The sequence below is a fragment of the Hyla sarda genome, chromosome 9 (assembly GCF_029499605.1).
Source record: "Hyla sarda isolate aHylSar1 chromosome 9, aHylSar1.hap1, whole genome shotgun sequence".
Lineage (NCBI taxonomy): Eukaryota > Metazoa > Chordata > Amphibia > Anura > Hylidae > Hyla > Hyla sarda.
The window spans coordinates 51,091,648-51,109,337 of record NC_079197.1 but is presented as its reverse complement, the minus strand read 5'-3'; the positions used below and the strand labels follow the sequence as shown (position 1 = coordinate 51,109,337).

At 44.7% G+C, this 17,690-nt stretch overlaps 1 protein-coding gene across 4 annotated transcripts in view; it reads right to left on the bottom strand.

Annotated features, from left to right (window-relative positions):
* OPHN1 (oligophrenin 1) overlaps positions 1–17,690 on the bottom strand; it is a 188,716-nt gene that overhangs the window by 159,485 nt on the left and 11,541 nt on the right. For 2 of the 4 annotated variants that reach the window (XM_056541038.1, XM_056541039.1), the window contains exon 1: positions 908–1,418. The exons of 1 other annotated variant lie outside the window; for it this stretch is intronic. The gene's annotated coding sequence lies outside the window, so the exon portion shown is untranslated. Of the gene's footprint in view, positions 1–907; positions 1,419–17,690 lie in introns of those variants that run through there. One more of the 4 variants, XM_056541036.1, reaches the window with a different exon arrangement.

Here is a 17,690-nt window from a genome sequence, read left to right as displayed (position 1 = left end):
ACGTAATGGGAACCCAGCCTAAGATGTTTTTTTCTCTTTAACCCTCTATGAATAGGATAGCTGCCCCCTTGCAACTCATACTGCACCAGCACCTCATTAAATCCACATTCATATTGCACTTACACACATATGTAGTTCTAGTGTGTACAGAAGCAGTAATAATACTACTACTAATTAATTATTATTATTATTATTATTACTTATTATTATTACAAGGCTCTGTTCACATCATGCTTGGTATTTACATATCAGGTAAATCTTCCCACGTATGTGCTGAAATGTGACGTCTTATTTTACAAGAGGGCCACTTCCTAGGACAGCTCAGCAGGCTATGCTTCCATATACAAATCCCTAGACAGGAGATGACACAAGGACACCTCTCTGGCCCAATGAGGTCTATGGACACCTCTCTGGCCCAATGAGGTCTATGGACACCTCTCTGGCCCAATGAGGTCTATGGACACCTCTCTGGCCCAATGAGGTCTATGGACACCTCTCTGGCCCAATGAGGTCTATGGACACCTTTCTGGCCCAATGAGGTCTATGGACCCATTTAGGGTATCCACTGAAAACAGATGCCCCTATCTGACAGTCACCCTCCATGTATACACTGCGGAGGCCAATGTATACATGCAGCTCCAGCAGCTGGTATAATGGTGATGATGCTAGAACAACAACAATATAATAAGAATTATTACGGAAATAAATAATAGCAGCTTAATAAAAATAATAGAATAATAATATTAAGTATAATTCTAGTAAAGGTAAATAGTAATAACAATAATATAATGAAAATAGCAATACACTAGTAAAACAATTAAACAGTAATAATACTGCTACTATTGCTAATAATTCCATCAGAGAATAATAATAATAATAATGGTGGACAGAGCAGGGTCCTGAATACCTGGTTCCCGGGCGCTGGGCACAATGAGGGTGCAGGGAGGGGGATGCTCTCTCTACGGAGGTCTTTGTGTATCAGGCAGCCGCTGGGATGGAGGACACGGGGGGCTCCTCGTACATGGCACTGTTCACACCTCCCATATGACAACCTCCAGCAGCAGGTGAGGACCTGGTGTCCTCCAGAGACAGGCACGTCCCAGTTCCTTCTAGGAAGGTTCCCTCAGCCTCCTCCTGAGCTCGGGCAGACTGTGGCCCTGAAGACGCCTCCTCCTCCTCTCCTGCCTTTCTCTCCTCTTAAAGGGACAGTCCCTGCTCTGCTTTTCCCCGGTTTCTTTCAGGAAATGCGATGCTTTACTGCAGCAGCGACTCGTCACCCAGTGTGGAAGAAAGGGAATTGCAGCTCAGGGCCACAGATCTTCAGCTGCTTCCATACAGGGAGGTGTCAGCCTCTGCATTAGGGGGGATTCACCAGATACTGTCCTTGGGGGGAGAGACTGGCTGTACACCATATCCGGAATTAGGGGGGAGATCCAGGATATGTCCAATGATCATACAGATTATGTCACCTATCACGATATTTGCATGATGGTTCCTGCTCTTCTTGTAAGCCAGTGTTTTCCAACCAGAGTGCCTCCAGCTGTTGCAAAACCACAACTCCCAGCATGCCAGGACAGCCTTTGCAATAGCTGGAGGTACCCTGGTTTGGAAACACTGTTGTAAGCTGTGTACTTAAAGGAGTAGTCCAGTCCTGAAAAACGTATCATCTATCCAAAGGATAGGGGATAAGTTTCCGACCACTGGGGCCCCGTGATCCCCAGATTTGTAAATTACTTCAATTAAATAATCTTAATCCATTCAGTACTTATGAGCTGCTGAAGTTGAGTTGTTTTTTTCTGCCTAAGTGCTCTCTGATGACACCTGTCTCGGGAACTGTGCAGAGTAGAAGCAAATCCCCATAGCAAACCTCTTCTACTCTGTGCAGTTCCCGAGACAAGCAAAGATGTCAGTAGAGAGCACTGTTGCCAGACAAAAAAAAACAACTCAACTTCAGCAGCTGATAATTATTGGAAGGATTAAGATTTTTTTATAGAAGTAATTTACAAATCTGTTTAACTTTCTGAAGCCACTTGATATATACATATAAAAAAAAGTTTTTTCCCTGGAATACCCCTTTAAAGGAGAAGTCCGGTCCTGAAAAACGTATCCCCTATCCTAAGGATCTTGGGGGTCCAACCGCTGGAGCCCTCCGCGATCTCCTGTATGGGGCCCTGGCAGCCCGCTGGAAGAGGGCCTGTTGACCACCGCACAAAGCGGCAGCCGACACACCCCCTTAATACAGCGCTATGGCAGAGCCGGAGATTGCCATAGATTTGTAAATTACTTCTATTAAAAAAATCTTAATCCTTTCAATAATTATCAGCTGCTGAAGTTGAGTTGTTCTTTTCTGTCTGGCAACAGTGCTCTCTGCTGACATCTCTGCTTGTCTCAGGAACTGCACAGAGTAGAAGAGATTTGCTATGGGGATTTGCTTCTACTCTGGACAGTTCCCAAGACAGGTGTCATCAGAGAGAACTTAGGGTATGTTCACACGCGAACGGAATTACGTGCTGTGTGAATGGGTTTCCGGGAGACCCGTTCACACTACGGAATTTCAGCGGCAGACAATTAAACCACTGAAATTGTTCCGCACATAGAAAGAACATGTTCATTCTTTGTGCGGAAGTCTGCGAACACTGCATAGCCGTCAATGATGACGGCTCAGTGCTGCGTGGTCTGAGTATTGCGGCGGCAGCCGCCAGAATGGAATCTCCGCTCGCGGAATTCTGCGAGCGGAGATTCCGTTCATAATCCGTAGTGTGAACATACCCTTAGACAGAAAAGAACAACTCAACTTCAGCAGCTCATAAGTACTGTATAAAAAAAAGTATAATTTTAATATCACATTTGGGAAAAAAATATCTTCATAAAACAATAATAAAACAAAATCATAACATAAAATAATACTAATAACAAAACTACAAAACCATAACAAAATAGTAACTATGAAAAATATTTAAAAAAAAGAACATATTGTAAACAACATAATAACAAAATAAGGGTGGGTTCACACAGTTTCCATTACAGTACATTTAATTTTGCTATATGCAAAAATATACTAAATTATGCTATTGTGTACGCTGAAAAAAGTACATGTTGCAATCCTTGTAAGTCAATGGGATTTACAGTATGGCAGCAGCATCCATTTCTAACATGTATGTGTTTTTTAATCTATGTGTGTGTGTATATATGTATGTGTGTGTGTGTGTGTGTGTGTATATATATGTATGTATGTGTGTGTGTGTGTGTGTGTGTATATATGTATGTGTGTGTGTGTGTGTGTGTGTGTGTGTATATATGTATGTGTGTGTGTGTGTGTGTGTGTATATATGTATGTGTGTGTGTGTGTGTGTGTGTGTGTATATATGTATGTATGTGTGTGTGTGTATATATATGTATGTATGTGTGTGTGTGTATATATATGTATGTATGTGTGTGTGTGTATATATATATATGTATGTGTGTGTGTGTATATATATGTATGTATGTGTGTGTGTGTGTGTGTGAGTATGTATGTTCCACAAAAACTTCCAAACGGCTAAAGATATTAACATGAAACTTGCCACACGTTACTTATATGTCAGCAACAAACATAGGATAGGTGATTTAACCCTTACTCACCCCCATTTGCCAGGGGCGGGGTTTATGTTTAAATTCCTATACAAGTCAATGGGAAATATATGTTACTGCATAACTTCCAAACGGCTGGAGATATTTCGATAATACTTGGTCACATGTTACTTATATGTCCACTTAAAATATAGGATAGTTAATTTAACCCTTAACTACCCCCATTTGTGAGTGTCGGGGTTTTTGTTTAAAGTCCCATGCAAATCAATGGGAAATGTATGTTCCCACATAACTTCCGTATGGCTGGAGATATTTCAATACCTGGTACACATATTACGGGTTGGGATAGGAGGACGGGATGGGAGGTCGGGATATGAGGTCGAGATAGGAGGACGGGATAGGAGGACGGGATAGGAGGTCGGGATAGGAGGACGGGATAGGAGAACGGGATAGGAGGTCGGGATAGGAGGACAGGGATAGGAGGACGGGATAGGAGGACGGGATAGGAGGTCGAGATAGGAGGTTGGGATAGGAGGACGGGATAGGAGGACCGGGATAGGAGGATGGGATGAGAGGATGGGATGGGAGGTCGGGATGGGAGGTCGAGATAGGAGGTCGGGAAAAGGAGGTCGGGATAGGAGGACGGGATATGAGGTTGAGATATGATGACAGGATAGGAGGTCAGGATATGAGGACCGGATATGGGGTTGGGAAATGACAACAATATATGAGGACGGGATATGAAGTCAAAAGCTTCCTCCTTTGTTTATTTTCCTCCCCAACAAGGATTAGGAAGGAAAAACCGGGCAACGCCGGGTATTAAGCTAGTATATAACATATATGATAAAGGAAAACAAGAGTGCAGTGTAACACACCCTTATATTTAAAATAAAATAATAAAAATTACATAACACAAAACAACATAAAATTATAAAAATCAATCATAAGAACCTAAAATAATAACATAAAATAATAATGATACGGATTGACAAGGTGAATGATACTGAATCTGTTGAACTAAAGATTTTAACAGTGCAGCCAACTCCATCCAACTCTTTTCTCTACTAATAATGGCTGGAAATGTTTTACTTATACAATGGTTTATATGGCAGAAAAATAACATTATAATGTGAGTACATACTCAGGGCCCCATCTCTCCAGTCAGTCACTGACAGATCCGGATAGCATGATAGCTGTAAATGGAGAAGAGCCTCCAGCCGCTGTAATATATATACTCTAGAGAATTACATAACTTCCATTTCCTTAATTTAATAACCTTCAAATCACAGCTTGTGAAAGCACTGCTAGTGATGCTGGGGTTCAGCTAAGGGGGTGTTCACACTGTGTGAAGCTGTGTCCAGCAGGCTCTGTTTAACATACGTGCTGGGATAGGTCTTGGCGCATTCATTAAACAAATCCATATACCCCCATTTATCTGTTTGGGACATATTAATCAGGGTTTGCTGGATGGAATAGTGTAGATCTCCATGCTATTCTATTGACCTTTATCCTGTAAAAAAAAAAAAACACATACTGGGCACTATATGTTATTTAACATGGCGCCTTCTGTATTATGGATGACACTAAAAAGTTCATTTATCTTAATTCCATAAAAAAAGAATTTTAGCAACGTTTAAAAAATTCACATACCAGTGTAGAGGGGCATAGCTGGAAACCACAAATAATTGCCCTAGCCCCCCCCCCCCCCCATTCATGCACACCAGCTCCCAATCAGCATGTCCCCTATACATCCACATCAACCCCCCAATTAGCAAGTCTCCATACATCCATACAAGCCCCCCAATCAGACTTTCTAGTTTGAAGTTACATGTTACAGAGTAAGGACCTAATGTCTCAAATGCGTTAGGGTGTATAGGGGTTTGTTTTCTCAATTTATTGAGAGCTGTATATGTGCAAAAAACAGCAGAGCTTCTTATGGGATAGTACGTCTGATGCAGAGAAATGCACAGACTGCTAAGTAAGAAATGAGGGGCGGTTTTGCTCACCTTTTAAGGTTGTGTGTTAGACACAACCACCTCTTATAGCATGAAAGCACGGGGCAGCCACCCGGGTATCGACGGCGATGCGAAAACCCACGCCGATCAGGAGATGCAGTGGTAGAAGAAAACTTCAAAAAGGATCCGGGCATCAGCAGTGCAATCCGTGTTCAAGGACTTCACAGTACACGTGGAATAGTGAAACTGTACATTTATTGAGCAAAAAAACGCATTTTGAGACTAGCACTGTCTCTTTCTCAATCTTAAAATGGCATATGCTTGCTGATGCCCAGATCCTTTTTGAAGTTTCCTTTTCTCAATTTATGTATGTCCTGTTTACACATTGCTCAAATGGAAATTAAATAAATGGACTTTTAAAAAGTACCTGTCACCAAACTAAACTTTTAATATATTGTTCCTTATATAATTATAGGACACTTAGCTATTTACTTGCTGTTAAAATTCTCAAACTTTATATGTTTTTAATGTGATTGAAAAAATGGCCACTAGGTGGCTCTATTCTGTTCCCTTCCACAAGTCAGAAAGTTAGTTTGGTCTCCTCCTGGCCTGGCAGTGTTACGCCGAGCGCTCCGGGTCCCCGTTCCTCCCCGGAGCGCCCGCCTCATCTTCGTTGTTGCAGCGCCCCGGTCAGATCCACTGACCGGGTGCGCTGCGGTCCCGCCTTCAGCCGGGATGCGATTCGCGATAGCGCCTGCTCGCGATGCGCACCCCGGTCCCCGTACCTGACTCGCTCTCCCTCGGTCCTGTCCCGGCGCGCGCGGCCCCGCTCCCTAGGGCGCGCGCGCGCCGGGTCTCTGCGATTTAAAGGGCCAGTGCACCAATGATGGTGCCTGGCCCAATCTTCCCAATTACCTATTAGTGTGATCACCTGTGCACTTCCCTATATTACCTCACTTCCCTTGCACTCCCTTGCCGGATCTTGTTGCCTCAGTGCCTAGTGAAAGCGTTCCCTTGTCTGTTCCTAGCCCGTGTTCCTGACCTCCTGCCGTTGCCCCTGACTACGATCCTTGCTGCCTGCCTCGACCTTCTGCTACGTCCGACCTTGCTTCTGCCTACTCCCTTGTACCTCGCCTTTCTTCAGCATCTTCAGCATCTTCAGCAGCCAGAGAGGTGAGCCGTTGCTAGTGGATACGACCTGGTCACTACCGCCGCAGTAAGACCATCCCGCTTTGCGGCGGGCTCTGGTGAAAACCTGTAGTGTCTTAGAACCGGTCCACTAGCACGGTCCTCGCTATCCCTCTCTGGCACAGAGGATCCACCTCCTGCCAGCCGGCATCGTGACAGTAGATCCGGCCATGGATCCCGCTGAAGTTCCTCTGCCAGTTGTCGCTGACCTCCCTACGCTGGTCGCCCAGCAAGCTCGTCAGATCGCCCAGCAGTCGCAACAGATAGCGCAACGAGATCAACAGCTGGCATACTTGACCTCCGAGGCACTGCGTATTCAGTCACAGATACAGCAGCTGCAGCCGCAGATACAGCAACAGCTCCAGCTGCAACTACCATCTCCTCCGCCGGCTCCTGCAACTCCTCCGCAGCAACCGGTCCTTCCTAACCCCTGCTTGTCCCTGCCGGACAAATTTGGCGTAAAGATCGCCCAACGAGATCAACAGCTGGCATACTTGATCTCCGAGACACAGCGTCTTCAGTCACAGTTACAGCAGCTGCTGCCGCAGATACAGCAACTTCAGTCACAGCAGCTGCTGCCGCAGATACAGCAACTTCAGTCACAGCTACAGCTGCAACAACCATCTCCTCCGCCGGCTCCTGCAACTCCTCCGCAGCAACCAGCCGTTCTTAACCCCTGCTTGTCCCTGCCGGACAAGTTTGATGGGGACCGCAATGATTCTGCCACAGCCACAGTCCAGTCCTTCTTCGCTGAGGTCCGTGGTGTCTTCGAGGAGCCTGCCCGAGCTTCTTCAGCCGAGATTGCCCTGCTGAACCTGGAACAGGGTGTTTCTTCCGTTGGCGAGTACGCCATTCAGTTCCGTGCTCTTGCTTACGAGTTGTCCTGGAATAGTGAGGTTCTCTGCGCGACCTTTAAAAAAGGCCTATCCAGCAACATTAAAGATGTTCTGGCCGCACGAGAGATTCCTGCTGACCTACATGAACTCATTCATCTTGCCACTCGCATTGACATGCGTTCTTCCGGATGGCGTCTGGAGCTCCGCCTGGATATGGACTTTGTTCGCACGAGGCGTTTTTTCTCCCCGGCTCCTCTCTCCTCTGGTCCTCTGCAATCCGTTCCTGTGCTTCCCGCCGCGGAGGCTATGCAAGTTGACCGGTCTCGCTTGACACCTCTAGAGAGGACACGACGCCGCATGGAGAATCTTTGCCTGTACTATGCCGGTACCGAACACTTCCTGAAGGATTGTCCTATCCGTCCTCCCTGCCTGGAAAGACGTACGCTGACTCCGCACAAAGGTGACACAGTTCTTGATGTCAACTCTGCTTCTCCACGCCTTACTGTGCCTGTGCGGATATCTGCCTCTACCTTCTCCTTCTCTACTATGCTCTTCTTGGACTCCGGATCTGCAGGAAAATTTTTTTTGGCCTCTCTCATCAACAGGTTCTACGTTCCTGTGACCAGTCTCGCCAGACCCCTCTACATCTATTGTTTTTACAATAAAAGATTGGACTGTCTCGTACGTTTCCACACAGAACCCCTCCTAATTTGCATCGGACCTCATCACGGAAAAATTGAGTTTGTTTTCCTCAGGTTCTTTGGCCCCAAGAAGAGGGGGAGACCCAAGGGGGGGGGTACTGTTACGCCGAGCGCTCCGGGTCCCCGTTCCTCCCCGGAGCGCCCGCCTCATCTTCGTTGTTGCAGCGCCCCGGTCAGATCCACTGACCGGGTGCGCTGCGGTCCCGCCTTCAGCCGGGATGCGATTCGCGATAGCGCCTGCTCGCGATGCGCACCCCGGTCCCCGTACCTGACTCGCTCTCCCTCGGTCCTGTCCCGGCGCGCGCGGCCCCGCTCCCTAGGGCGCGCGCGCGCCGGGTCTCTGCGATTTAAAGGGCCAGTGCACCAATGATGGTGCCTGGCCCAATCTTCCCAATTACCTATTAGTGTGATCACCTGTGCACTTCCCTATATTACCTCACTTCCCTTGCACTCCCTTGCCGGATCTTGTTGCCTCAGTGCCTAGTGAAAGCGTTCCCTTGTCTGTTCCTAGCCCGTGTTCCTGACCTCCTGCCGTTGCCCCTGACTACGATCCTTGCTGCCTGCCTCGACCTTCTGCTACGTCCGACCTTGCTTCTGCCTACTCCCTTGTACCTCGCCTTTCTTCAGCATCTTCAGCATCTTCAGCAGCCAGAGAGGTGAGCCGTTGCTAGTGGATACGACCTGGTCACTACCGCCGCAGTAAGACCATCCCGCTTTGCGGCGGGCTCTGGTGAAAACCTGTAGTGTCTTAGAACCGGTCCACTAGCACGGTCCTCGCTATCCCTCTCTGGCACAGAGGATCCACCTCCTGCCAGCCGGCATCGTGACAGGCAGGAGACCAAACTCAGGAAGTGCATGCAGGGCATGGCAAGGCACAGCTCTCACAGGCTTCAGTGGTCTTGATGACCACTTGACCTTTTTGCATTTACAATTAGCCTTAGGTCCCTTCTACCCTGGAATTTTTTTAATCTTTTTTTTTTGGAGGCACAATAAAGTGCTCCTCAAAGGTCAGATGCCAATAGGCCAGTTGCCATGGTAATTCAAGTTACATGACCGCTACTGGTGAAGTGCTGTAATCATGTGACACCCGTCCAAACAACTTTTGACTAAGTTATGGTTGGAAGACCCCCTCTGAAATGCTCTTTGCTATGTAAGTGACCAGCTCTGACACTCTGCAACCGCAGTCCCTCTAAAGCGCTGTACTTCATTTTTCTTGCTCACAGGAGGTGTGGTTTGCTGATGCGCTGGCTGGTGTGCTTAATTCATTTTTACATAAATGTACTTTAGTAACTGTCTGGAGTATGAATGTGTATAAGCTTCTCACAATTTTTTGCGCTATCCGAGGCCCTCTAGTCATTTTGATAATTTATGAAGTGAATTATGCCATAAGATGAATTTTGCCCAGCAACAGGGGAAACAGATGCTTGTTTGGGAGCCAGAATGCTACTTCATTTCAAAATGTTGTTGTGTATTTCCTGGTATTTTTCAATAAAACCAAATATGGTTAAATAACTACTGAGTCATGTACAGAAACCAATGTCTGGTGGAAACGACCAGAACAGGTTTACAGCCTCTAAATGTAAACAAGAATATTAATTTTCCTTGACGGCAATCAGAAACCTTGTAAATAGGGAGGAACTGAAACATTTTATATTAGAAAGTTGCATAACCTTTTTTATTATTTTTGTATACATAATGATAACAGTATACCCGGTTGCTTACATTTTTTTTTCCTACAGACATGTCAAAAGTTTTTGTTTGGACCCTGACCAATTGACTTACAGACTTACACCAATTGACATATAGACTTACACTATATGTTTGTCTCACTTTTTTGCGCTCTTCTCCCAGCTTCTAGCTATCAGTCACAGTCTAAATACTCAAACCCTGACTGATTAAAATTTTTTAATGTCTCTACAACATTCTTTTTTAAAGTGACGGTTCCCATTCAAAGGGTTATTCCCATCACAGAACAAGACCACATTCCCACTAAAATTTGGGCATACGGTCACTGTCATATCCCTGCCTGACTTGTGCCGCATCCCATTCATTTGAATGAGCTGACGAGAGTTGGCTAGTAACTCCGATCAGCAAATTTGTGGACTGTATACAGTTTTAAATATAGAAACATAGAATGTGTCGGCAGATAAGAACCATTTGGGCCATTTAGTCTGCCCAATAATCTAAATCCTATCAATAGTCCCTGGCCCTATCTTATATGAAGGATAGCCTTATGCTTATCCCATGCATGCTTAAACTTCACTGTATTTGCAGCGACCACTTCTGCAGGAAGGCTATTCCATGCATCCACTACTCTCTCAGTAAAGTAATACTTCCTGATATTACTTTTAAACCTTTGCCCCTCTAATTTAAAGGTATGTCCTCTTGTGGAAGTTTTTCTTCTAAATATCTTCTCCTCCTTCTTTTACCTTGTTGATTCTCTTTATGTATTTAAAAGTTTCTATCATATCCCCTCTGTCTCTTCTTTCTTCCAAGCTATACATGTTAAGGTCCTTTAACCTTTCCTGGTAAGTTTTATCCTGCAATCCATGTACTAGTTTAGTAGCTCTTCTCTGAACTCTCTCTAGAATATCTATATCCTTTTGGAGATATGGCCTCCAGTACTGCTCACAATACTCCAAGTGAGGTCTCACGAGTGTTCTGTACAGCGACATGAGCACTTCTCTCTTTCTACTGCTTATACCTCTCCCTATACATCCAAGCATTCTGCTAGCATTTCCTGCTGCTCTATTACATTGTCTTCCTACCTTTAAATGGGCACTGTCAGATACAAAAACTTTTGATATGTTGTAAAGCAATGGGTTTTGCAATTGCTTTCATTAGAAAATGTTCATTATTTCATACTGAAAAAGCCAGTCAAACAACTGCCCCCCCTGCCTGCTTGAACACATACTAGTCCTGCTTTGTCCATGCGTCATCACCTATGTCATGGACACACTTCCTTGATTGACAGCTGTGAGGGCAGGGCTCTCAGCTGGAGGAAAAATCCTCCCACTGTCTGCTTGTGTTCCGCTACTGTCAGTGAGGACAAGCTGGGAGTTGTAGTTTTGCTAATGCTAGGGGAGATGTGAGCAGACAGCAAACTGAGGGAGGGGGCGGAGACCTGCACAGTGAGGTTACGCCCCCCCCCCCCCCCCCCTTTGAGTGGAATTCAGACCAGTGACCTAAATTAAGTGTAATAAAAAATAAATAAAGGTGCTAGACACATAAAAATTAGATGTACACGGTCAGGATTAGGTACTGGGTGATATATTTAAAAAATAAATAAAATTTGCTGGATCTGATGGGTACACTTTAAGTCTTCTGAAATAATTACTCCTAAAACCCTTAGATACTGACGTCAGGACTGTGTCAAATATTCTATATTCTGCCCTTGGGTTATTACGCCCCATGTGCATTATCTTGCACTTATCCACATAAAATTTTAGTTGCCAGAGTTCTGAGTTTTGTTGCTGGACTGAAAACCGTGGTGTGCTGCGGTTTTTATTCCAGCAATAAAACTGATACGATTGAAAAATTAGCCAACTGGAGTCACTAGGTGACTCCCGTCGGCTCATTCAAATGAATGGGATGCAGCACAGGTTTGGCGGGGATACGACAGCAGCCAGTTTTTACATTTCCCCACCGGATCGATCGTATGCCCAAATCATAGTGTGAATTTAGCCTTGTTATGTGATGGAATAACCCTTTGAATGGATCAAGCAGCCGTATGGCATAATTGTGGTGTGAATGGACCCTAACCTTTTGCATTTGATGCATTTTTCAATTGCGTATGGCTCAAAGTGTGACAAAACTGTGTGAACATAGTCAAAGACTATGGGGGAAATTTATTAAAACCTGTGTAGAGGAAAAGTGGTGCAGTAACCCATAGCAACCAATCAGATTGCTACTTTAAAAAAAAGGCCTCTGAAAAATAAAATAAGCTCTTGATTGATTGATTTAGTGACTGCACCACTTTTTCTCTACACAGGATTTGACAAATCTTGTCGATTGTCTTAGTCTTAGATAGACTGACTGATGAGCGGCATAGGCCATATTCGAAGTTGCGATATTTTGTGAATATATGGACGAACATTCATCCTATATTCGCAAAATTCGCATATTCATTATGATAGACTATGTACACAGTTTTTTTGTTGCACTTTGAGCCATACACAATTGAAAAGAATGCAGTGAAAGCATTTAACGGCTGGAAAAACTATGTGAACAGAAAAACAGCTAAAAATAAGGCTCAAATAACAGTGTATGGTCATAGCCATAGGCAAAAAAAAAAATTCTGAAAGAATTGTTAGAATATTTGATGTTACTTATTTTACTATACACAACTGTTAGGCTGAATTCACACAGTGTTAATTTCCCCAACATTTTTTTTCTATGTTAGTTTTTTTCCAATTACAGATGAAATGGTGTGTGGAAAATAAAGAATTTCAGGAGATTTTATTCTGTGGGACCTTAGCCGTACACATAAAATGTCACAGTGGTGAAAATGCAGATGCACCTTTTATAATGGTATCTATGTCAATAATGTCAATAATGCTGATAGGCTGTTCTGCACTCATTGTTACATAACCAGTACTTCTGCCTACTAAATGTGGAGTTTCATTTCCATACAAAGATTATGCCATATGCCATATTCTGTAAATGGACATAGAATTCCAACCTAAACACTGTAGTACATATATCAGAAAATAATATTATTATACCAACTAAAAAGGAAGAAATGTGACAAGTTAAGTTCATACAGCTGTTTTCTATTTGACATTGCTGGCATTATTTAGGGCTTCTTTTTAGGGCCTACGAAAAATTGCATCCAGTATCAGAGCAGCATGGCTTAGTGTTGCCAGACAGCTGATGTGCCACCCAAATATTCAGAATATGCAGCTTGTGTTTGACTTGCTGAGTGTCTACAAAAACAACCAAGTCAGAAATTTCATTTACTCAGATCCCACTTTAGGATAAAATAGTAGATAATATAGCACATGGTTTTGATCCAAAATGTTACATATAAAACAAAGTTTAGCATGCTATATTTTTGATAGCATATCTACACTGCTCAAAAAAATAAAGGGAACACTAAGATAACAAATCCTTGATCTGAATGGATGAACTAATCATATGAAATTCTTTCGTCTTTACATAGTTGAATGTGCTGACAACAATATCACACAAAAATTATCAATGGAAATCAAATTTATCAACACATGGCGGTCTGGATATGGAGTCACACTCAAAATCAAAGTGGAAAACATCACTACAGGCTGATCTAACTTTGATGTAATGTCCTTAAAACAAGTCAAAATGAGGCTCAGTAGTGTGTGTGGCCTCCACGTGCACGTATGACCTCCCTACATGTCAGGGCATGCTCCTGATGAGGTGGCGGTTGGTCTCCTGGGGGATGTCCTCCCAGACCTGGACTAAAGCATCCGCCAACTCCTGGACAGTCTGTGGTGCAACGTGGCGTTGGTGGATGGAGCGAGACATGGTGTCCAAGATGTGCTCAATCGGATTCAGGTCCGGGGAACGGGAGGGCCAGTCCATAGCATCATTGCCTTCCTCTTGCAGGAACTGCTGACACACTCCAGCCACAATAGGTCTAGCATTGTCTTGTATTAGGAGGAACCCAGGGCCAATTGCACGAGCATATGGTCTCACAAGGGGTCTGAAGATCTCATCTCGGTACCTAATGGCAGTCAGGCTACCTCTGGAAAGCACATGGAGGGCTTTGCGGCCCCCCAAAGAAATGCCACCCACACCATTACTGACCCACTGCCAAATCGGTCATGCTGGAGGATGTTCCAGGCAGCAGAACGTTCTCCACGGCGTCTCCAGACTCAGTCACATCTGTCACGTGCTCAGTGTGAACCTGTTTTCATCTGTGAAGAGCACAGGGCGCCAGTGGCAAATTTGCCAATCTTGGCGTTCTCTGGTTAATGCCAAACATCCTGCACAGTGTTGGGCTGTAAGCACAACCCCCACCTGTGGAGATCGGGCCCTCATACCACCCTCATGGAGTCTGTTTCTGACTGTTTGAGTGGACACATGCACATTTGTGGCCTTCTGGAGGTCATTTTGCAGGGCTCTGGCAGTGCTACTCCTTGCACAAAGGCGGAAGTAGGTCCTGCTGCTGGGTTGTTGCCCTCCTATGGCCTCCTCCACATCTTCTGATGTGCTGTCCTGTCTCCTGGTAGCGCCTCCATGCTCTGGACACTACGCTGACAGACACAGCAAACCTTCTTGCCACAGCTCACATTGATGTGCCATCCTGGATGAGCTGCACTACCTGAGCCACTTGTGTGGGTTGTAGACTTTGTCTCATGCTACCACTAGAGTGAAAGCAAAACCAGCATTCAAAAGTGACCAAAACATCAGCCAGGAAGCATAGGAACCGAGAAGTGGTCTGTGATCACCACCTGAAGAACCACTCCTGTATTGGGGATGTCTTGCTAATTGCCTATAATTTCCACATGTTGTCTGTTCCATTTGCACAACAGTATGTGAAATTAATTGTCAATCAGTGTTGCTTCCTGAGTGGTCAGTGTGATTTCACAGAGTGTGATTGATTTGGAGTCACATTGTGTTGTTTAAGTGTTCCCTTTATTTTTTTGAGCAGTGTATATAGGTATCATTCAAGCCTTGGTTCTAAGGTACCCCTAATCTCCCTCATTGACATAGGAATATGGCAGAACTATCCATGGTACATGTTGTGTGGGGAACCTGCCGTTAGTCTCACGGTAATATTTCTCATATCTGTAAATCTAATTTCAGTGAAATTTATCACAACTGCTATATAATAACAATGTCCAAGCAGCTATGATGGGGTTTGGACAGTCTATATAAGGTGATTTATTAACTTGTCTGGGTGTTAGGGAGCTCCATATACAATATCTTAGTGTCTGTATAAGGGTATGTTCACAAGGCAGAATATACATGTGGAATGCCTCTGGAATATTCTGCACGGACATTACGCTGCTAATATTGACATTAACATGTACAATGCCTAGGTAAGACTGTCAGCTAGGCAACAACGACAACCCACCATGAGAGGAAAACTCTTTTCCGAGTGTATTGATGGAGAGCAAGTTCAGTAACATGGTCCATAGCATGTTGGTACAATGTTCAGTGCTGTCAAATTATGGGGCCTCTCTTTGAACAATTCTTCATGTGCTATTTTCCTTTGTTCATGTAGTAGACTCACCTGTCAGGGCTTTAAAAAGGCCTTAGGTCTGCTAATAGGCTGCTCTAGCAGGTTCTCTCTCTATTGTATGTCAAGTGGCAGTATGACTTTACATTGCTGTTAAAAATACATTAAGAAAAGTCCCCTAAAAGAATTACTAACAAATAAGCAGCACAAGTCATAGGCAGTTTTTTTTTTTTTTATAACTACCTAGCCTAAACAAACTACAAGGTTAGGGGAGACATAAAACAATAGGAAAGAGTAAGAAAAGAAAAAAAATTATCCCAAACTATAGAAACAATAATTATTATCAAGCAGCAGTCCTGAAGAGAGCCATGACCAATATAAGGTTTTTTTTCTAAACAGTTGTTAATTTCCATAGCCTAGATCTGTCTGGCATCAACGTAAAAAGTCTTAGAAGTCCTCCTTTAGAAGATGAGACAAGACAAGAAGGTTATAGCAGATGAGGGAGAGAAGACAGTAGAACGTAAAAAATTTAAAAGTAGCAAGGATTTCTTGCCAAAGGTCAGCCACTCCTATACAACTCTACTAAATGTGCACCATGGTCCTGAGCAAAGTCAAACATCTCCAACATACTGGAGAAGTAAAAGGATACATTTAATCACCAGGGTATAGTACCATTGTGACAACATTTTTAAATTGAGTTTCTATATCTTACATGAAAAAGAAAATTTATAAGTAAATGAAGAAACTGCAGGGCTCAGTATAAGATCAATGCCTCTTCAAACAGCTAATAGTGGGGTTGCCTAAGATAAAACCAATCTAATACAGATGGAGGTCAGCCAATATATTTTTTTTTTTAAGTAAAAGTTTATTATTTATTTTAAGGGTGTACAATCAATCTGTTGAACAAAACAAGTGTATATATGGCAGTACTCATGAGGTACAAAAAAACAATAATAACACATCAATCAAGTGAAAGAACAGGTCTAATGATGGCTAAGGACAGCAACCTCTTTTCAGGTAAAGGCGTATAGGCCCTGCTTGTATACTAGTGGGATCCTCATGAGAGGGAAGGGAGAGAGAGGGAGAGAAGGGTAGAAGGGACAGGTGGGGGGGGGGGGCAGGGGGGAGAAATGGACAGCGAAGGCAGGAAAATCTCTACATACGTGTTCTTACCTCACGGACACATCCTGTACCCCATGCGACGAGACCATGGCAGCGGTGCAGAGCTGAGAGGAAGGGCAGTGGAGAGAAGAGAGCATGTAAGAGATGTGGGGGGAAATGGGAAGTTATGTGACCCGGGGAGGCGTTGTGGGGTAGAGATCCCGAAATCCAGAGGAGGAGATGAATTCGGCCCAGGGGTGCCATAGGGCAAAATGTTTAATTGAGTTACCACGGGAGTCCATCATGAGTTCTTCCATTCTATGGAGGTAGGACACCTCCTGGAGCCAAGACGAAAGAGTGGGAGGGGTGGTGGACATCCAAAGTCTGGGAATAACCATCCTTGCTGCCAGGAGGAGAAAGCGTAACAAGGACTTGGACCACCGGGAAATCGGGCCTGGAAGGACACTGAGGAGGAGTGGCTTTGGGTCAAGTGGTAGGGCTACGCCTGTCAGGCGATGGATCACTTCGTGAGCTTGTTTCCAAAAGGATTCCAGCACGTGACAGGTCACCCAGATATGTGTCATGGAGCCTCCAGGTGAGCCACAGCACCAGCATACGTCCGGGCGGGATGAGTAGATGCGTGAAAGGAGTGAGGGGACCCGATAACACCTGGTGAGTATCTTGTAGTTTGTCTCTTGAGCTTTACAGGAGATAGAGGTTTTGTGGCACAATGTCACGGCCATGTTCCACTCCTGGTCCAAAAGGACATGGCCCAGTTCATGCTCCCAGCCTAGTCGGGAGGGCAGGGGAGCACTCCTTCCGTGGTCCAGCAGGAGACCATACAACACACTCACCGGCCGATGGACCGGTTCTACAAAAGCACACAGTTGTTCAAAGGGTGTAAGCTGGCGGTGTAGATTGAGGGTGTCTTTAGAGGTTACATAGAAGTGGCGCAGCTGTGTGTATTAGAAGTTGAAGGAAGGGGAGGGGGCTTTATCCCTTAGGATGTCGGGCCTATCATGACCTAGGAAGGACGGGGAGAAGTACGCTGGGGCGAAGGCCTCAATACCAAAGACCTGAGTCAATGGTCCATTCGAGAGGGAGAAGGCAGAGTTTCTCAAGTAGGAGTCGCGTGCTCGGGCAATGGAATGTAAAACCGGGGGTAGGGTGGACGTAG